Below are 22,771 nucleotides of genomic sequence, written 5' to 3' on the forward strand. Positions count from 1 at the left end.
ATTTTTTGCTGGAGGTTGTATGAGCCAGAATGGAGGGAGGTGAATGTGTCCTGCCTGGCTGCATCCTGCCTTGCAGCCAACCCACGCAAGAGACAGAGTTGACTTTTCTTGGGCCTTTTGGCAGAAGAAACAGTTCTGTTAAGTCTTACCCATTCTGAAACACTTTGTGTGGTTTCAAGATAAAAGTGAGTGTATGTTCCTAGGCATTCAGCTTCTAAATAACAGATCATCATTCAGTAATTGCTTTTTTCACCTCTCCTCTCCAAAATTTCTTTCAGGTGCTCAGCATTGTGCTGTAATTATGCATGATAGCAGCTGCTAAAGATATGTCCATAATACATCCAGGTTCCTTCCTCCTGTGAATTCACCCATAACCCACTGATAGTTCCTCATCCATGTTCACTGATAGATCTTTGTTATTCTTTTGCTATTCGTGATGAAGAATGGTAGTTTTCTGTGTTTCTGGGGTTTTGGTTGATTTGTTTGGGATTTACATTGTTCCATAGATGCAGTTTGCCCCAGGAACTGAAGAAACCACTGAGCTTTTTTCTCCCCCAAGGAAAAAGGTAACAATTTTTGGAGAGACTGCAAAAAGGCAGGATTAGGGGATTTCAGAAAATGTAAACCTTTTCCTTTTCGTGTTGTACAGGCCTTTCCCAAGATGTCATTCCTCAGGAAAATGTGCTACTGTAGTGTAGATGGATGAAAAGTTTAAATTTGAGTTTGAACAAAGTCAGTACATGTACACTTTTCGTCATTTAAATAATTGTTTCCGTATCGTCTATGAAACAAATATTTAGACTTTGATCTACTTTTAAAGCCAGATAGTTCTTGAAAATTTTCCTAAGCATTTTCCCCATTTCCTGAGCCAAGGAAATGATTTTTCAAAGCCTAAGTCAGCTTGTCTTATCTCAGAGGAAATAATGTTATTTTAGTGTACCTGGTAGGGCCAACTGAAATACTAAGAAACCTAAAACGCTTGCTTTTTGTGCAAAGATTTATAAAAGGGTAAATCTAAACAGGACAAAATAATTTCTTTTAAACCCTTAAGCAAATGAAATGTACAGATTTGCACTGTCTTTTAAATAATATTCTTCAAATCCTAATTAACAAGTAAACCAGGCCACATGCAAATTCAAATGAAATTTTATTAAATTTTATCAAATTAATGGTATGGGACATGAAAGGAAATAATCTTAAAAATATCAGCAGAACACTCACTAGTAATAATGCTAATTGACTTCTCTTTGCTCTATACTACTGTGGGGGCTCGGACAAATCGGTCAGAAAGAGAGAGATGGACTTGCATGAATTGCACTCTGTGCTGGGTGAGAAATAGCTTCAAGAGGATGAACTATTTCATGGCAAGATCTAAGCCAAAATATTAAGAATGGCAACATTTGATAAACCAGCTTTCACCTTTTCAATGCTTGCAACAATCAAGCTTCAGTTTGTCATTACCAAATAACCCGTATTTTTCCAAACTTTTTTAAATTTAAAATTGCTTGGTAAATTAATTGCAGGAAGAAAAATGGGATGCTCCATTAAAAAAAAAACAAACAAAAAACTGTTCACCTCTGACATGTGTGGTCCTTGTGTAGGTCATTTTGACTAAGCGTGGGATGAGCTCTGCTGGTGATTGGAACCAAGTTCCAAAGATGAATTAGTGGCATCATTTGGAAACAGATTTTACAACTGAAAGTAAATAAACTGCGAAAAATCTAATCCTGAAGACAAAATTAATTAGTATGAAAGTAATCTATCAAAGCATCCATAAAAATAGGAAAGCTACCACTTGTTTGAAGCAAACAGTCCCTTCCTTTCTCTTCACTGTTTACCCTCCAAAAGGGTAGGTAATTTCTAATATTTGCACGCTATGTTTTTTCTTTAAATTTATTAATTTGTAACTGACTCTGAGCAGCCTCTCTGTCTGAAAGGCATCTGTAACACCACCTAATTTCTTTCTACTTTTTTATAGGTTGAGAGTATTCATAGGTATCCATCCAGGACATATTTATTCAATGGTTAGAAAGTACACCAAACTGTTGTCTAGTGTAGACTTTATTTTAGGAGCAAACATAAACACGAAGAAACTATAATCTTGGTGTAATGTAGGAATCTAATTAAGACTAATGAGGCAACATTAAATTTAATGTATGATGCATTTTATATGCCTTACCATTAGAGCTGCAGCAAGCTGTTCGTCAGAGCATCAAACTTTGGTGAATAAGCCCCTCAAGGCATTGTTAAACAATTGGGGCTCAGGCCTTCTCCTGCCCATTAGGTTGTGTTGGGCTTGGAAAAATCCAGATATAAATGGAAATTTGGGTAGGGGGGAAGAAAAAGGAGGGAGGCCTCAAGAAGTTCTGCCCGTCTTTGAATGGCTCAGCAAGCTGATAAAAAGGGAAGATAAATGGATGGCTGCGTGTGACACCCTCGAGGAGGTACCAGGCTGGGACAGAAGGGAGGAGGGCCAAGTGTAATGTGTGAACTGCTGTTTGAGAAGGCACCTATAGCAACGGGAGTGGGAAAAGGCTGGGATTTAAGTGACACAGTTTATCAAGAAGAATTGGCAGCTAATTAACAGTCTGGTTTATTATTTTCTTTTTTTTTTTTTAATTCTTATTAAATTCAAGAAGTTCAGTAAGTCCTTACATGTATTTAACTGTACAGAAAAATAGAAGTATAGCTCCAGATATTGATTTTGCTCTCCAGAATCCTTCCTCCTAGTAGAAATTGAAGATTCCTCCAACAATACAAACAAAAATTTAACAATGATTTATCACATAATCCTTCATAAACTTTAAGTCCCCGTTACTGGAGGGATTTAAGACTTGTAGATGTGGCACCTGGGGACATGGGTTTGTGTTGGGCTTGGCAGTGATGGGCTAACAGTTCAACTTGGTGATCTCAGAGGGCTTTCCCAACCTAAATGATTTTATATTTTCCTTAACATGCAGGGAAATATACAGGATGCAATGAAGGAAAAGATGAGTTTGAATGAAGAATGATGCTGAAGAATGGGGAGATTTTTGGAGGAACATGTAATGAGTTGACTTCATGGGGGTTGCAGTATAAACTGATACTATGGTGATGGGATACTATGGGTCGGAAGTGCAGGCAGAGCTGCAGTTGGACAAGTTCATGGGCTCTGGTGTTAATTGGTGATTGCCAGCTGCTGTGAGACTGGGCCAGCCATGGGAAGAAGGTGAGGTAAGGAGGATTTAATTGGTGTGGGGAGAGGGGATGGGGAGGGCTGGTGTCAAAGTGCACTTCAACCCTGCCACTCTGAAAGCTGAGTTTCAGCCTACTACATCCTGGAAATTCATTCTAGTTTATATTATTGCATGTGTTAGTGATGACTTGAGTGTTTGAGACTTTGAAGTATTTAATCTACACATGAAATTGGAATTTTTTTTCTTTCTTTTTTTTTTTCCTGTGGAATATAACCATGGAAACCTGTAGTCTGTGCTGGAAAATAAGTGACTGGGAATGTGACTAACTTGCTGCAAGACGTTATTGTAAGTGCAAGCACCAAGTTATACTTTTGACAACAAACAAATGTCATGTGCTGGGTTGGAATTAGAGATTCAGCAGCGAGGCTGGTCTGAGGAAAAAGAAGAAATGTCAGGATGACTGGCAGTGGTGCTACAGGAAAATTGCAAAGGTATCTATTGCCCAGGTTTGGGCTGGGGGAATGAGTTATTCCTTGCAGAAACATCAGAGAGCACCATGAAAGCTCAGCTGGGGGCAGAAAAGAAAACAATGCTGCCAGAGGGGCTTCAGGGGGGTGGGAGGGAGCGACGTGTTCACAAGTGTTTGGGGATTGACCTCACTCAGCTGCTATGGAAGTGTGGGTGGGGGGCACGACTTCAAGGCCAGCAGATGTAGGCTGATGCTGAGAGTTTTTACAGTCCCCTGGTGTGTGGGGGACATGCTGGGACCACCCCATCGTACCTGACCCGGCTGCCTGAGAGATGGAGAGAAAAAGCACAGGCAAGGGGGGGTGGTTTTCCCACCACAACCTGCTCTGCTCTTTCCCTTCCCAAAAGGAATGCCTGTGTGCCCCTACCTGGACAAACCTGAGTGAGGTTTATGCTGTTGTGTCTGCTCGTTGTTCAGTGCTGAACTGAAGGTAGACGGAGAATGAATTCAAGGAGGGAGATGTGAAGGTTTATGGAAGCAGACAGCTCCTGTGACCCCTCCATTCCTCTTCCCCTTGTGCTCTTTGCTCATCTACCCATAGGAAAAAACCCAGCGAACTGCAGAAAGTGCAAATTTATTGCTAAGAAAGTGATTAATTTATTTTCACTTTATTGTTCCTTCTCCAAAATCCTCTAATTTCATTAATACCAATTCCTGATCTTTTTTGTCACTGAGCTAGAAATATGCACACTTTTCAAAGATATGGATAATATTTTTTCCATTTAGGATTTTTTCTTTTCTTTGGCCATGTCATACTCTGCTCAGCTTTTGCCAGCTGGGTGCTCTCTTCCTGTGTTTGGATCCTGTGGATCAGAGTTCTGGGATGTCCTCCCAGCTTGGCCTCACTGATCTGGCCTCCAGGGCAGCTTGTGCCCCACTGGGGTTTGTAACACACAGGTTAAAACACATATTGCAAATCAGGGCTCAGACATTTGCAAGGCTCCTCAAATCCCACACTTGGTGTTTAACCCAATTCTAGGGAAAATGTGATAGATAAACCTACCTGCTTTTCCTAGTTGTACATGAGTGTTGTTTGGATTTAGGTCAAATTCCTTGAATGAGATAAACATCCTTTTTATCTTGGCGTCCTGTTGCAAATGGCTTTTCCTTTAGGAATGGATTCTCACCCTCCTCTGCAGCCAACTTCCTTCTGCTTTCCCACTGAAACTACCATGGTACTGCCATAACTTGGGATTTCTGTCTGGGATGTTAGGACAAACAAGGATGCCATAAACTTTGGGAAGTGTTTGGTCTGCTAGAAAAGCATCAGATGAGCTCCAAATAGGATTCATAAATTGTGCAGGGATCTGGTGGTTGTCAGAAGCTCTCAGTTCTATTTACTGCCAACGTGGCCACAATGCAGTGGGAACTGCTAACTTTCCTGGTGCAGCATTTTTCCTGCTGGGGTGTGGGATGTGTTCTCAAAATCCATCTGGCCATTACTTGTTTCCCCGTCACAACAAGCAGTCAAGGTGGTTTTTACATAATCAGCCTTCTGATCGAAGAAAAGAGGTGATTCTTGCCCAAAACTGTTACAGGGCTTCCTCCATCCCTGCCTCTTTGGCTGTGCTCAGCTCCTGCAGGCACCGAGCTGGCTCAGGGAAGGGTTAGTCTGTGTCTGCTCCCTTGAACCTCTTCCCTCTGTAGGAAGGCTCTTTTAAACAGTAAATCACCAGCGATGATCTGGGAGAGACTGATCCTCCTCACCTCTTCAATAGGTAAATTGCTCTTTTAGAAGAGTGATCCATGCTCCTGTCCTCATTTTTCATCTTCCACTTTAAAAAAAAAAAAAAACAGAAAAGAAAAAATAATCTTCCAGGGACTTTGACTTAAGCAAAGGCACTTTAGAGTCTTTTTCTAAAGTCATTCTAAAGTTAAAAAACAATTTGACTTCAAGGGAGATACAGCCCAATTTTTTAAAAACTTAATAGGATTAGTCATGGGAACTATTTTTAGCAAAAGTTCAACTTTATCCATGTATTTTAATGTGGGAAAAGTGTGTCCTTTTCCCTCTGCTAATGTTTGATGTATTCCAGCCCTCCTGCGAGTGTGTTTGAGTATCTTAGGGGCTCTGGAGTGGAGGAGAACTTCCTCTCGGATTCTCTCTGTTTTCTTTCGTGAAAATGACATTCCTAAGCTGTTTCACTTTCTGACAGGAAATGGAGCCTTGCCAAAAATGATTAAAGTCCAAGAAAGCATAACAGTTCCAAAGCTGCAGCAGTTCTTTAGGAGTCCCGAGTTTGACATTGTGTCAAACAAATGTGAAATATTGTTTAATAAATTTGAATAATACAGAGAAAGGGAAAAATGGTTCTTGGCTTATAATGCTGGTGCTCTTTATTAAGTCTGTAAAGGCCTGCCTAGCTCTAATAAATTGAAATATATACATAAATATACTTGTGCATGGATAACAGTTTAATATTGTAATATATAATGAACGGCCCACAGGCACCCCCCACATGCAGACATTGATTTATTCGTGCTATGGCCATATATATATTGATATGTGTGTGTAGACTCCCTCACAAGTTTGTATATATTTATACACAGAATTACCATTCACAGGCAACTCCTGTGTCTGCTTCATACAAGAAATATCATAAGCATTATTTATAAGGTGTGACGTGACGTTATGACTTTATAAAAATACTAATCTAATGCTAGATAAAATACAATTGTTAATGGTTTCTCAATGGTTTTTAATTCTGTGTTTGTTTAAAAGAATTATTTTGAGGCCTTTGCAAATGCCAAATTACCTTATCATGTAATTCCAGCGTTACTAGAAGGGCTGTGCTGAGGCTTAGGAAAGCAGTGGGAATTCTATGGCACCCAAGAGCCTGGCTCTGCCACCTCTTCCCATTTAACAACTCTCTCTGCCAGGAGGGCTTCCAGCCACTGAGAGTTTGACAGTTTTCAATATTAGGGTATTAACGCAACAGTTCTATCAAAATGAGCCAGACTTCTAAGAAATTCCTGTGCCGTCAAACCCAAGTGTGAAAAAGTCCTGCCAGGCCCCAGTAGTCCTAAGGTTACTTCTCAGAATCCACAAACACCCTTCAGCATTTGTAACTTGGCTTCCAATTTTTTTTTTGGATTTTGGTTGTACTGCGTTCACAAAAACCACATTTTTAAGTTGCTTTCTGGCCGCAAGACCAGGAATTTAGTTTTTTTTTTTCTTCATGATTTTAATATAAAAGTTGAATTACATCATCACCAGATTTCAGGAGCTCTGAATTTTAAAATTAGTCTAATGACTTAAGGCTCAATAAAATTGAAACAGTTGGCAACTTTTCTAGAAAACATGAGAAGTTGCTTTGTTGGTTCTTGCAAGAAAACTTGTTTCCCCTCTGTCAGATACATTACTCCTCCACCAAAATATATCAAATATTCAGGAACATATAAAATAATAAAAATGTTCTCTTGACACGGTCTCGAAGGCAAAACATTCTTTAAGTGAGGTGCGTTTCAAAGCAAAGCTGTGGGAAAGGTTTCTATTTTTCATCCTTTGTATGGAACTGTCGTGCTATTTGATTAAAAGGAGCCCTCTTTAATAGTTTTCCTAATGGCATTTGAGATTTCAGGTCGGTGAAGTTGAGCCGGCACCGTTGGTGCCGCCATTCACCGAGGACAGCAATTCGCGGCCGCCTTTCAGACGAGCTAAATTGATCAGACAAGTCAGTCAATGTCATTGAGCACTATTTGTCACTTCATAAGCAGCTACAATCTGCTGCTCTATAAATGCAGAAGGACCGTCGAATAAATCACATCAACCAGTGGGAGTAGATAGTATCCCTTCATCCATAATTGGAGCGGTCCTCTCCTGTCACATTCGCTCATTCCCCGCGATTCCGGCGCGGATTGACACTGACAAAGAAAGAGCAGCCGCTGTCAGAGGAGCTGGAGTCTGTCTGCTGCTCTGCTCTCCCCACTAATAGATATCTATCATAATATTGTATTAACATCACAAAAAATCAGACTTATAGCTGCGCTATCTGGGCGTATCGATGACATATGTAGGGGTTTCTCCTGGGTTGCGGGGAAGGCTGATTGATGCAAAAGGAAAGCTCCTGATTAAAACCACTTACCAAATCCATCAGCCACAGGAATATTTACTGCTGTGTGTGCTGCTGGTTTCACAGACAAAAATATGATTTAAAAATAAATAAAATAGCGAGAACGTGGTTTGTTGTAAATAGACCTTCTAGAAATGTGTTAATTGTTATTTGCTGGTGAAGGGGTGCGTCGTGGAATTATTCCTATGAAGTGGTTTTATGGTTATATAGTTACCAAAATAATTAAGGAAATGGAACACCTTGAAAAAATCTTGTTGTCTGTTTAGGAAAAAGAAAAAAAGCCCCCAAATTTCTCTCTGGTTCCTGCTTGGTTTGGCAAATATGTATTTTCTAATTGAACAGATGAAATCAGAAGAGAGTATTTATTACAAAGGTGTTCCAGGATAGGAACTTTTTTCCCGGAGAAATGCTGGGTGGTTTTTACCAGGAATATGTTGGATTGATCAGCTCTCTCAGTCCTGGAGAGAAATCACAGTGGAATACCCAAACTGCTGTGTAGTCACATGTAAATCTCTCTGACAACCTGGAGGCATGGATCATTTGTTCAGCGTTTGGTTCCAACAACAAGCTCGTGGAGGAAAATACCTTGTTTGCTTATAAAAAGATCGTAGCTGAATACATAATTGCTGAGAACAGAGCACTGGGATCCCAGATCTCCAAGATGAGGATCTGGATTCTTTATTTTGGGGGAGAAAAAGCCTTAAGTCAGTTTCCCTGTGTGTAAACAAAGCTTCACGTTGCATGTCTTGTGGGAAAGTAGTGAAATTCTTTCTTTTTAAAGGTGCTTGGTGTAAATGTCATGTTCCTGGCTGGAGTCTTTGCTGGGCCCAAAGGCAAAGCCTAATATCAAATGTTTGCTACAATTTTCAGTCTGGGACGTCTCTTGACCCGTGTGCACAGATGATGAACAATTTCTCCTTTCTGGGTTGGCTTCTTTGCCTCTTGGTGCAGAAGTTGTCCTGAAAGCATGCCAGGAACCTAAGTCATAGGTAAGCAGTAGAAATTATTTTATCTATGAAAGACGCAATTAATTAATATTCACATAAATTCCACTAGAAGTACAGTTCAAAAGAAAACTCAAAGCAGTAGGTCACAAAAGTATTCATCATTAAATACTAGGCCTTGACTTGTTTTTAGATTGAAATAATAGAAATGTTACGCTTAAAACCAAAATGTGAGACAAATCCATGTGCATTGGAGAACTGAGCAACATCCAGAGGAGGCAGCTTACACAGGAGCGCATTCATTGTCAACATCTGATCCTGAAAAGGTCAATAGTTAATTAAATAATCCATCACCTTAGGATAGAGAGCCGTCCTCACTTCTGACAATCAATGGCAGAAATATTAAAAGGTCAGAAAATGAGTTACTATATATTGTGTTTTCTTACTGTGTGTTATAAAGATGTGGCTTGTGTTGAATGGTGTAGGCATGAAGACAGGTGGGAAGAAATATTAGCTGTTGCCCAAATATTTTCTTAGATGCTCTTTTATCAGGCTTCTTTATGTGTGGGCTTTTGAATCGATGGACCTCAAAGATGTAGTAAACTTTTACAATGACAATTTAAGACTGTATCACAGAATTTATAACACGCTTTCTTTAATTATCAGTGTGTTTTCAGGAGCATTTTTCTCCTGTGCTGCTTGAGGTTATGCTGGGTTAAACTGGGTGAGCGTGCTGATATTCAGGTTTTGTTTAGACATGGGGTAGAGTTACTTTGGGAGCCCAAGAGGCAGTTTTTGGTGCTTATTTCCTAGATCTGATGGGTATAGCAGGGTAAACAAAGTCCATTCAATGACTGCTGGTTGTGTTGTTCTGCAAGGACGTGGTGTATACCTAGTTCCAGGGTTATCCTCATGAATAATTGCATTACTTATTATAGGGTAATTTTTTTGGGACAATAAGTATTTATAAATAGTTTAAATTAAATATAATAATGGTGTTGACATAAATATTTTTTGCTTTTTCTGGTTGTCTTTTGAAAAAATCTTTTCCTCCCTGGTTGTGGGGCTACTCCTGCATTGTGTTTGTCAGATGATGTGTGTGGGTGACGGTGCATTTTTCCATTCCTTTCTCAGGATAAGCTGAAGTTTTCTTGTTTTCTGAATGGAAACTGGGTTTTCCATATGAAGGAAAACAACTGACTGATGTTTCTGTGCCCAGCACAGCTGGAAGGGGCTCCTTTGAGTGATCTCACCCTCTCCAACAGCCCCTTTATGTTGGGACCCTCCAAAATAAAGGAAGGGCTACAAATGCACCAGGACGGGGATGTGTTTCCCTCTTCTCCCACAGTGCAGGAACAATATTTATTTATTAATCCTCTCTTTGTTTCTAAATATTGTTAATTTTATTTTCCGGGTACATAGCTTTTATCCTGAGCGTAAAAGTCACAGCGCTGAATTCCGACAAGCGTTATATGATTATTTTATCTCTCACTATAAAGAGTTTTGAAAGACTTTGTATGAGAAGCAATATAAAAATAAATTGAATTGAACTATGGCTTCACCTCCCCACTTTTTTAGTGCAGAAACCTTTAGAGCAAAAACTGCAATATAAGGACAAAGGAGGAGATTAAGACTGTGTCATGAAAGAGGTGACACTGGGTGACAGGTCCGACCCTGCCTGAGCAGTTTGGTGGGTTTGCAGTCGGCTGTGTATTAATTAGATTTTAAGCATGTTCACAACTGGGGAAAAGCCTGTTTGTATTTTTAGTGGGAAGGTTATTTTAAGCCATGAGAAAGGTATTAGGTACTATCTACTGTGGTGCATTTATATAAACAAAGGTCTACCTGATGGCTGTGCAAACATCTGTTCTGTTCTTACCCAACATTGCACGGTTCATTAACACTTACCCTGTTGGCCTCTGAAAGGCCAGTTCTGGAAGCACGTAATCTTACTCACAGATCCACAGTTGCAATAATTTGACTTTTAAAAGAAAATATTCTTAGCTTGGGGATAATGAGGGGTTTCTTTGCTGTTTTTTGTTTGTTTGTTTAGTGTGTGTGAGTCCCACAGTAAAAATATGATTTTATGTTTTACAATGCCAGCTCAATAAATTACATTAATAAATGACTCTTGGTTCATAAGAAGTGCTGTATTTTGACAATATCAGCCAACCTTACCATTTGTTTAAGCAGGAAAAGTGGGGAGCCAAAATAAAGCTGTTACAGAAGAAATCTCAAGAATGTTTATGAAACTTTGCTCTAGCTACATTTATTAGGAGTAGAAGAGTAGTCCTAATTTGTCATGCAGAATTCCAGGGGAGTGAGTAATTTCTAGAGCTTCTCTAAATGCCAGGACTTAATATTTTTCTGCAGCAATTTGTTTGTAAACAGGGACTAAATTGTAGAGGTTGCAATGTGACAAAAAGGTATCTAGGATTTGTCATCTTCTGCTAACAGCTGTTGGGTTTATTTTATAGCATCTCATGGGGTTTTTTGGATAAATGCTCTGCTGATGGCAAGCAAAAGCACCCTGAGGATCTCCAATGGTGGGCATGCACAAAGTTTAACTGTAATAAGCTGTTTGTCAGGGATTTGCTCTCCAATGGATCTGCTCCCCTGGGTCGCAGCAATTCCCACCAGGGTGCCCATGTGTCACCTTCAGAGAAACCCAGACTGAGCAGGAGGCAAACTCCAGGCAAGATGGTAATCTCCCTTCTGGCAGGGGGAATTTTATGATGTGAAGAAGGGAATCAGAGCTTCCTAAGGAGGATTTTTAAGGGAATGGAGCTCATGAATTTTACTTGCCAGTTTCCCTGGTGCTGCAGGAACCCAGGATATTTTTTGTTTTGTCACCCACAGCTCTCTTTCTTATCTTGTGACATACTGTAGTTGTGGGCTTTGGTCTTTTATTTGGTAGTCTGAGGCAACATCTTTGTGGTGCACCTGCAGAGCTGAGTTCATGGTCGGACTCAATGACCTTAGAGTTTTTTCCCAACCTTAATGATCCTAGTGAACAGTGGAGATGGAGCTGATGATGAGGGCCTCAAATCAATCCCATTTGTTTTTTGGGGCTAGCCTTAGACTGGACGTGTCCCATGGACTGGCTTCCTGGCACTGTGTATTGCTTTGGGCTTGTCTTTGGTGTGCATCAGCATTTTAATGCCATTCCAAGGGCACCCAGCAAGTGGTTTCCAGACACTTCTTTGCAGTGAGATGGACAGCAGGGACTGGGAGATGTCTTTCAGAAGTTCACTCTTGACTCATGAGAAAGTTCCTGCACAAACACACACCTGAACATTAGACAATGTTTTGTGGCCTTCCCTTGCATAGCGTAATGAGCTGTGCTCTCAAAACTCTTCAATATTAGATGTTTCTAGCTTATTTGAAATCATTCCCATGCCTTCACTCAGTCTTTGTGTGGGAGGTGAATGTCTCCATAGGTGCCATCAGTTTATCCCTAGGCTGAATGTGAGCGCAGCAGAGACCTCAGTGAATTCATGGAAACCACATTTTAGGCACATTATTACCTCGGGAGGGAGATGAGCCTGCCTGCACTAAACATGTGCTTTCTTGGATCCTTTCAGAGGTTTTTCATATGTGAGTAATGTGGCAGTGACTGAAGCAGCACATCAGTTCTCATGGTCCCCTGCTCCCCAGATCGATTACACCCTGTCACAGCAGCGCAGCAGAAGTCATCGTCTGAGGGGAAAACCCACTCGTTTCTCACTGCATTCCCAGCCCCTTCAGAACCTCTGCCAGCACATGCTAGCTCTGATAACATTTTAAGATACTGCTCTGCTGAAATGAAAGCCTTGCTTGCAAGGCCACGCTGTCTGAAGTTCTCCCATCCCTCATTTAAATCCGGCGTAATTAGCCCAACTGCAGACCTTGTCGTTATACATGCTGAAGTATAATGGCTGCTATTATAGCAGCTTGCAGCAGCAAAGATATATGATTTTGAACGATATGTCAAGGAAAAATAAACATGTTTCATTTCTTCATTAGATAATGTTTATTTATAGCACAATATATATCTACCTCCACTGTACCATTAAAGTTTTGACTGCCTTTTAACTATAAAATTTGATATTGTTGTGGCAGCTGCACTACTCAAATGATTGCTATAGTACAGCTGTTATCAAAGAGTAAGATTTATAGCTGCCCTACATGGTGTAAAGATATGTACATATTTACTTTGTGTTTTACTACTTGTGTCCTATATTTTAATGACACAAGGTGAGATGAAATAGTGAAATAATAAACTCTTTTTGCTGCCTCAAAAGCAAATGGCACTATTTGTTTAAAGTTTGGTGCTAAATTATCTATTGTGCTATGATACATTTTTTTTTTCTCTCTGCTGTTTTGGTTTATTTAAATATATTTTACATGTTAGTAGCAATCATAGGGGTTTTTTTGCTGTTTTTACTTTTCTGAGAAGTGCTCTGGAACTGGAGTGAGAACGACATGCTTGATGAAACATGTCAAGCTACATTATATTGTAGGTAAGGATCAATATTTTAACCCTTGGGTAGGTTGTTGGAGCACAGTGAGCAGCAGCTTCCCTCACTGGTGCTTTTCTAGGAAAATCAGGTGAATGTGTGAATAAGGCACCAATATCCACTTTTATGGGGCTGCTGTCCCACATGACCCTATTGCAGCAGGTCCCTGAATGATGCACCACATACAAAAAGAGGCTCAGAGATTCTCTTGGTAAAGGAAGGGGTGAGAAACCCTGTCCAGCCCAATGGCCAGGTCCTGACCGTCAGCACAAACCATTTATAGCCAGTGCTGAGCTCTCCTGCCCAAGCCCAAGGCTGGTTTCCATGAGATTCAAATTTTCTAACCACAGCATTTGCAGAGTAGGCACCTTTGGCTGCTGTTTTGATGTTTTTAGTGACCAATGTCTTTTTACATATCCTTCTTTTTTTTTTTTCCACTTGTTGGATCTCACTCAACAAGGACTGTCTAATTAAAAGGGACTGCAAGCAGAATTGGGTTATTTCATGAAGGCTGAGGTCCTTCAGCAGAAATGTGGCATAGATAGAGTGCAGTGGACAGTCCTGTGTATAAGAGGAAAATTTTAAATTCAAATGTTTTCTGAAACTCCAAAACCAGAAGGAAACAAAAGGAGAAATCAAGCCACAGAGGAGAGGTGAGTGATAGACTTTACATTCTTATTTAATTTTAATGATCTGCTTTGTGCATCTTTATTTGGTTGATGTTAAGTCCAGTCCCGTCTGTGTGAAATTCAATTATGTTGCATTTTTTTGAGTGGGGAAGTGCATTTTTTTGGTTTCCCCTTAAGAAAATCCATAAGGCAGTATTCCTCACTCTAGTCTGTGTTGAGTCAGTCATGCATGTGTGTTTCCTACCAAACTCTTTTATGTATTAAATCTATGACATTTATCTTTTTCTTGCAATTTTTCTTTTTTTTTGAAACAGGAAAACATAAACTACAGCAGATTACTTATCTGCTCTCCTTTGAACTCAATTCTGCCTGTTGCCTTGAACATTTCCTATGCCTGTAGTAGGTACTTTTACCTCTCCATCATGTTTTTAATATATTCGAATGAAATTAAGAGAGTGTTTGAGATAGCTCCAGCTGGAAGAGCTGAGCACTGGACAGCTCAGTGTCCACAGGTTCTTGCTGAAGATGCAGACTGCATATCATGGACTCTGCCAGGTTCTAGTGCATGGTATCACCTCTTTTGATTTGGTAGGGAAAGAAACTTATCATGTTTTATTGATTTTTAGCTTTTGTACCTTTCTTTTTTTTTTGCCATTGCATACACTTTGAAGGCCATGTAAAAAAGTAGTGCAATCAGGCTTTCTCATGAGGTCTCCTTTTCTTCTGGATTTTCTCATGAATCCAAGAACAGACTTTTGTCTTGATATTTTGGTATTTCTATTTTTTTTTTCTGACACAGGACAAGAAGTCAATGACAAATTAAAACAGAAAAAAAAAAAAAGAAGAAAAATGAGAACTTCATGTCTTGTAAAAGATTTGGCTCTAGGTTTGAGAAAAGCTCCATGCTTCCTATTATTTTACTCAGCCATCCCTACCATGAGATTACTTTGCCTTAGGGTGATGGCTTGCAGGATTTACTCAAGCATTACTTCGTATCAAAACTTTGACCAGCAACTTGGTGATCACTGTAGTCCCCAAGCACAGGCTTTACAGGGAACTCACAGGCTCAGTTAAAATCCAAATTACTGTTAATGAGGCAACCAAGCTACCAGTAAAGCAGATATGGCACATGAGCTGACATCAGGTAAAGCAGAAGTGATAATTAATAACCCAACAATTTGGATGGGTCATTGGCCCAGCTCTGCTTGATCAATGGCTGCTGTCTCTGTGCACTTTGGCTGAAGCTGCACCTAGAAAAAAGGGCATTTTTGTGAAAACCCCTCTGCCCAGGCCAGGCAGATGTGCTCTGCCAGGCCTCTCCTACCAATTCCAAGCTTTTTGCAGAGGTAGGGCCAACTCCATAGGTATGGAGACCAGTATTTTGGATTAATTCACTTTCAATGAGCTTAGTATTAGTTTTCAGTCCTTTCACTGCTTTTTTCTCTAAAACCCTGCCAGATATTACTGAAGATCAGATTTTGCAATTACAGAGTAACCACATCCTAATCCTGGGCTTTCCTGCTAATCAGAAACAATTTTTCTCTTGTCGGTTGTGTTCGCTTAATTCATTTTGTCTTAACTCTTTCACTACACTTAACAGAAGATAGATGCCTAAAATTTTCACCTCTGCTCACATGGGGAGCTCTTACACTGACCAGACACCAACAGTAACTTCAATATTATGTTACAAAAATATTCTTTGAGCATCTTAAGCACATGATTCTTCGAGGTTCAGGAAACAGGAATGAAAACCAGTAGCTCTGCTATAAAGGCCTCTGCATCATCTGTTGAGTCCATTTTCCTTATTTAAAGTAGACAGGAAAAAAACAAAAAAGAGAACCATAAAGAAGATAGAAAATAAGTAGCTGAAAAACCCACTGAAATAACACACCCACTAAAATAATGAAGTCATAAACACAAGGAAAATTTGTGTTAAGGCTACAAAAATACTTTACCTCAGTTCCCTTGGGGCTTGTCTTTACAAGACACATGGCCCTTTTCACTTTATGAGAAGAATCCAAGACGCTCAGCTGTATTTCCAAGGCTGGGCAATACTTAAAGAAAATACTGTAATGCTGCTATGTCTGGTCTGACCCAGGACCCTGCTTGAAAAAGCTTTACAAATATGCTAGAGCAGAGGTTTGACTTGAAGTATATCTGCATTAGCTGATTAATTATAGAGCTGAGCCCTTAATGAGGGTCCATCATCCCAGAGCATCCTTTTAAAACTCAAATGTTGAGTGTCTCAACTGGGTGACTTTCTTTGAAGCTGAACAAAAGCAAAACTCATAGAGCAACAATTTGTTTATCCTTTCTCAGGCACTGTGTCACTGTTTTGTGCTTCATAAATACGTTCCTAACAGAGAAAGTTTTGGGTTGGAAAGGTCCTTAAAGATCATCTAAAACAAAATCTCCATTTTTCTCTCTGCCATCTCTTTGCTTCTGCATATTTTCCAAGGGATACAAGTCTACCTCTTGCTCCCACACACTGATGAGGTGATGGAGAAGTATTTACAGAACTAGCACTGACTCTGGTTTGCATCCCCTGAAGCTGTAGTGATACACTCTTAGATAGCTCTGTCTTTGAAATATTTATGCCATGGTTGTCTCCTAGGTCTTAGAAGTCTTTCCCAGTGTCACACAAAATTAGCATTTCCTGTGACCGGAGTCAATAAAATTATTTATGTGAGTAAATACTGCTGATTATGAAAAGCAATTGAATATTTTAGTGATCATGGCCATATTTTGACCAGAAGCGTTTCGACACTCCAGCAAAGTGCCAGATTTTCAGCAGGGTGTGTAACTCAGTGCCTTTGATTTTAAATCTTGTGGCCAGGTTTTTATTGTGCTGAACACCCAAGGAGCTCTGAGCTCTGTGCTGGGGAGGGAAGGGAGGCCCTGGGGGAATCCTGCTCTGCCTTGGGCAGCCTGGCAGGGGCTGCTGGGCTGATTCCTCCCCAGGCCCCAGCCACATGCAGCTCTGTCCTTCAGTCATGACTGCACACGTGGGTGGCACAAAAGAGGAGTTTGGAATGTTTTTAGGGAAGCTTCCTCTTTCTTCATGCGTCGCGTTAGACAGGGTTGCAGCATTATCTGATGAAACAAATCTCAGCATCTCTTTGAAGGAAATGCTTCTGTGAGAGGGTTTTTGCAGATACATAAAGCTGGACTTGTGTTTGAAGCCACAAAGAGGGGGCTGGACACAGCTGTAGAGGTGACACAGAAGTGATTTCACAAGGCCTCCATCTCCCCCTCTGTGTGACAGCCAGGATGTGTTGCACCAACAACATCCCTGCCCTCCTTCCCACTGAAAAGGTTTCACCTCTTCATGACCTCCTGGCAGGAAAGAACCTTTCTGACTGATATTCACTAGGGCAATGGTTCTCCTTAGAGATTCAAAATGAAAATTGTTTTGCCTTTTTAATCACCTTTTAGCAATGCAGCAAAGCCATTCCGAAATAGAACTGAAATTATTTTCTTATGATCATATAAAAGAGGAGAAAATTGTTCATATTGTCTTTGGACACTCTTGCTTTAGTGACAGTATTGAACATATATTATTATGAAAAGACATTTATAATCTCTTAAATTCACCCTTTCTCTATCTGATCTGGCATTTGCTGCCTCTATGCTGGTGACCATATGTGTGTGCTATAGATCAGTGTGCATGTGTTGCATGGAAGGAGGAAGAGGGCTGACCAACTAAATCCATCAGAAACAAATATGATACAGCACCAATCTGCTGCAATGCTTTTCTCAGTGTCCAGAAACTCTCCTTTCCATCAGGGCCTCTCAGTTCTGTTAAATTTTCCAGAGCTCTGTTTCTGTTTTAAAAAATTTATTTTGTTTTATACATATTCTATGTATAATATTCTATATACTTTTTGACTCTATGACTATATTCTAAAATTTTAAACTTTAAATTTTTTACTATGAGATATTTTGTATTTTTAATTAAATTATATACTTATAATTTGAGTGTTATAAATTAATTTTGGAAAGTTTTTTTATGGCTTTAGGTTAAATATTGTGTTTTCCTGAGGGTTGGAGTTTGTTAGTATAGAAAGTCTAAAATTTTTAGCATCTGTGACTCTAACACATTTCCACACTGAAAGAAGGGTGGATGTAACAAGAAATATATTTTGTCAAGCCTGGTTTGGGAAATATTTTGGTGGTTGAGTTCAATTTTCTGTAAAGTTTCTCTTTGATCTGATTTGGTTTTGTTTTATTTGTTTAGCTGTCTTTCTCTTTGTGGGGCTTGTTTGTTTGCTTGTGGGTTCTGTTTTGTTATGATTTTTTTCCATAGGTGAAACAGGACAGGAATTCTGTCTCAGACATGGGAAATGTCCTTTCCAAGCACATAAGGAAGTCTGTTTTGCAGCAGCAGGTAAGATGATCCATTGCTTGACACTGCAGAGGGTTATCCAGTATCACACAGGTCAAGGGGCCGTGTGTCCAACTTGTAAAATTTCTCATCTGCTCCTTTTGCTCTGGAGCGAGAGGGAGTTGGTGTTCATTGCCCCTTCCACTCTGTAGGATTTCTGCTAGAGATTTATAAGTTTCAACTTCTCTATTCCTACAGAGAAGTCCAGGGCAAATCCTATCTCAGAGATGTCTTCTGCAAAAAATAATGATTAAAAGTCCTGTTATAACTTAAAGCTCCTTCCTAACATAGAGCAGTGGCTGCATTTTCTTTACTGTTTCACTTTGATATTTCTGTCTGAAGTGGCCACTCAAGCTAATGCATAAAAACCCCAAGAAATCACGCTTGTGTCAGTTTTCTGACCTGCTGTTCAGAGGTCTGCAGCTTTTCCATAGCACCTGGAGATAATTTAAGATGTTGGTCCTTTTCAGTAGGTGCCGGAAGTGTGTGTCAGTTGTCAGCATCTGCTGCTCTGTTAGGTACAAATGCCTCATTTCTGGGCATGTAAAATTCCCAGCAGTTTTTTTTAGGTGAGACACAGGTGTAATTGTGAAATCATTAAGACTGGAAAAGACCTTTAAGACCCTTAAGTCCAGTCATCAACCCAGCACCGCCACCACGTTATCCACTAAACCATTTCCCCTAGTGCAATATCCACATTATTTTTGAAAACTCCAAGGATGGTGATTCCATCCAGACTTCCCTGGGAAGTCTGTTCCAATACTTTTCAACCATTCCCATGAAAAACATTTTCCTAATACCTAACCTAAACCTCACCTGGTGCAATTTGAGGCTGTTTTGTCCTGTCCCTTGCTACCTTGGAGAGGAAACTGAGCCCACCTCATCAAAATCTTCTTTCATAGGATTGTAGAGAGTTATAAATGTCCCCTGAGCATCCTTTTCTGCAGCCTAAATAACCCCAGTTCCTTCAGCCACTCATCATTAGATTTGTGTTCCGGACCCAAACCCTACTGCCTTAAATTAACATGGAAAAAAAAGGGAATTATACACTTTTCCACAATAGCTATTTCTTAAAAAGCACACCATTTTCTAAATATTTCACGTGATTTCTCATTCCAAATCTACTGTTAATCAGTGGGATGGAATTCAAAATAATCTGTTTCCTGTTTTTGCTGGAGTGATTTATGGTCCCTGGTCGTGTGAGTTGCAGGGAATATGCAAACTGGAATTTGAAGCAAGGATGGTATAATACATTTCAGGATACACCTTGACAGAGGCATTAATTCACTGCAGGTTCACTCCACATGGAATCTCTGTACTTTTATGACATGTACAGTTGGTTGTAATGCCATACTGGGTATCATGTACAACATCAAAGAGCTAAGTAAGTATAAAGGTATGTTGTATTTCTTCAGTTCATGTCAACAAAATCCTTTTCAACCTTGGATACCTCTTGCTTAGAATCTTTAGCTCGTCTTGCACTCTTATTTGCAGCATTTCTGTCCAAAAATAATATTTGCAACAGGAAAATGGAATGACTAGGATATCTTCTTTTTTTTTTGTTGTTTTTCTTACAGTCTTAAATTTAACTCTTAGGTGTCCTTGGAAGGCAGACAAAAGTCCACCAAATAAAGTTAAGTTCTTGGAGCTCATCAGCTTGCTTTCCACACTGTCATGAAATTCTCTTCTTAAATTGGGCTGCTTCCCAAATGAAATTTTCCTCTTCTGAGATAACGTCCCACAGCAGATTTTCTGAAGCCTTCAGAGATTATTGCTGGGCCAGGATTGCAAGCTTTTCTGAGTGAACCAGCAGAGGGGTTTTTTGTGGACAGGACCAAACAGGGCAGAGAAAAGCCAGGTGTGACCTGGGAGCTGTGGAGATGCTTTCACACAAAACATGAACCCAGGGTGACAGATCATCCTGAGGAGGAGGGGTTGCTCTCAGTGGCATCCTCTGAGCAGTAACATGGGTAGAATAATATAATCATAGAGTGGTTTGGGTTGGAAGGGAGCTTAAAACTCATCTTGTTCCAATCCTTGTGTGGGCAGGGGCACTTTCCACCAGACCAGGCTGCTCCAAGCCCTGTCCAACCTGGCCTTGGTGGTATCAGAATCCTTTAGGAGCAGGCTAAGTAAAGGAATCTGGATGGGAAAACCCTGCTGAAGCTGGTGTTTGCTGAGATGAGGTGTACATTCATGGGAAAGGTGTGGACAGGCCTGGATCAAACCCCTGTATTCTCTGCTTCCTTTGGAGGTGACCCTGAAATTCCCCAGGCAGGAATGATCAGGCTGCCCTCCCCAAAAGAAGACAAAGGGGATGGTTGTCCAACCTTTGCCCGTGCTGATGAGTAGTTACCATTAGCTGGCAAAATGTGTCAGGAGCTGGAAGAGATTTTGTTTGACCAAATAGTTTAAAATAGTGGTTGGAATTGAAACCAGCTGCTGCAGATACTGGCCTTTGCAGTAATGTAATTACAACAGTCTTTACACTTTCTATATTGCTGCTTTTAGCAAAGGCAAATGACATTCAGAGATTTATTTTTGTGCAGTGTATCTGAAGAGTGCCCATCTCTGAGGTGGACAGATGCCAGTGGGGACATCACGTATCGTGTAGCATATTTCAGCTCGAGGCTCAGAAATGTCACAGGATCCACAGAATCCTTGAAGAACAGAGAGGACCTGAGCTTCTGATGTGTCACTCAAAGGAGAGGTTGTACATGACACATAGGTTGCTTTATACCACTCTGTAACTTGGTGTGCTTATGCAAAGTGCATGTGGGATCGATGGCATATGGTATATTAAGAAAGAATAACACCAGATTTTTAAAAAATGTATTCACCCATTAAATGGTGTAAATTAAAGTAAGCTGTCAAAATGACAGCACAATAATGCCATCTTTGCAATAGCACATACTGCAGCACAGTTAAATCATATCACTTGGGGAAGAATTACAGATGAGATCCAAGAAAAAATTGCTTTTGAAATGCAATTCTTTGTTAGTTAAGAATCATCATTGCTAGCCAGGATCCCCTATAAACACATAAAGCACAGAGTCACCGTAATAAATCATGATAATTTATATCACAGCTAATTCTGGGGAAGTAGCATCAGGGGTTATACTTCAGATACACTTCATATTACTCAAACTGTAATTATTTTCATTAAAATATAAAATTGCTTACAGCCAAGTTACTTGAAACACACAGCATTGCACATTTAACCATGTACACAACAGGGCCACAAGAGTTCAAAATAAGTAAAGTCAAGTGTTAAATAACAGCACTTATACTTTTTAATTGCATATCTTTGCAGACACAATCAATGCACTTTTAATATTCCTTTTAGTGAAATGTTGGACTGGCTTTTTCAATCATCGTCACGTTGATTAAAAGTCAATGTCAAAATAAACTTGAGAAAATACTGTTAGGTGCTTGTAAGCACAGCCTCTCTAATGGTTTGTGCATGTCAAGAGGGCAAATTTTATTCCAGGAGGAGAAAGGGAAATGCTTCGTTTGTGTGAAGGCAAGCAGTGGAAGGCTGAAGAGTTTGAACGTTTTCAAGTGTAATAATTTATAACACCACTCGCTCTCTAGTGCCTTTCTCTAACAATCTCAATGGGTTCTACAAACAGTAATTAATTACAGCCTCCAACACCTCTGAGAGGTAGAGTACAGGCAGTACGAGGTGCTCTTCATCCGTCCGTGGAGCAGAGCAACCCTACAAATCCCTGGAATATACAGGGGCTGCAGGAGACCTTTCCTCTTGGGAACATAGATCTATCTACCTAAACCTTAGATATATCTATCTTCATTAAATTGAGCCAAAAAATTAGTAATAAAATGCATCCTGAAGCCTGTTTTTTGTTTTGTTTTGTTTGTTTTTTTTCTGAAAGATAATCCTCCATTCTCTGCAAAGGATGGGTTTTTAGTGCAGGGTAGAATCAAAGCTGAGAGCTAAAATTGTCATCACCTGTTTGCTTCAAAAGTCAGGTGACAATGGTGAATGATGCACAGAATTCCAGAAAAAGAAGAGTGGGTTTTCATGTGTCCAAAGGGCCCTTGAAGTCAGTGTGGGTATAGAGAACTTGACTCTAGCCACAGTTTTCAATAATTTCATTAGAAAATAATTGTATAAATCTGGTCAACATTTCTTGATGCAGGTCTTGTCCATTCCTGCAGATACCATCAAGATCCTGAAAATCTGTGGCACAGCTGAACCTTTTGTGTCTGTAAGAAAACTCTGTATTCAGACTGGATGAAGGGCCCAGGCAGGCTGACCAAAAACTCTTCTCTTGGAAGAATTTTTCCAGATGGCTTTTCCAGCAACTGGGAAATTGCCATATCCCATGGCAATTCCAGGTGAGTTTTGAACCTGAGCCTCCTTCCTACATTTCATAGTGCTTTTGGCATCTTTGACATATTGAACCTCTAATTTTCATTAAGGCTGAACCATCTCCATCATTTCTAAGCCAGGCAGTGGTGAGTCCTGGTACAGCAGTATCAGTATGCTTGATATCATAATCCTCATTTCTCTTGA

At 40.0% G+C, this 22,771-nt stretch overlaps 1 long non-coding RNA gene across 1 annotated transcript; it reads left to right on the plus strand.

Annotated features, from left to right (window-relative positions):
* The first annotated feature begins 18,171 nt into the window (after nt 1-18,171).
* LOC139593444 (uncharacterized) lies at nt 18,172-22,560 on the plus strand. The gene is made up of 3 exons (XR_011680300.1): nt 18,172-18,237; nt 19,528-19,618; nt 22,414-22,560. It is a non-coding gene; the product is annotated as an uncharacterized lncRNA (long non-coding RNA).
* Nucleotides 22,561-22,771: the final 211 nt, after the last annotated feature.

Source organism: Agelaius tricolor, unplaced genomic scaffold (assembly GCF_023055355.1).
Source record: "Agelaius tricolor isolate 1412-34295 unplaced genomic scaffold, bAgeTri1.0.p SCAF_10, whole genome shotgun sequence".
Classification (NCBI taxonomy): domain Eukaryota; kingdom Metazoa; phylum Chordata; class Aves; order Passeriformes; family Icteridae; genus Agelaius; species Agelaius tricolor.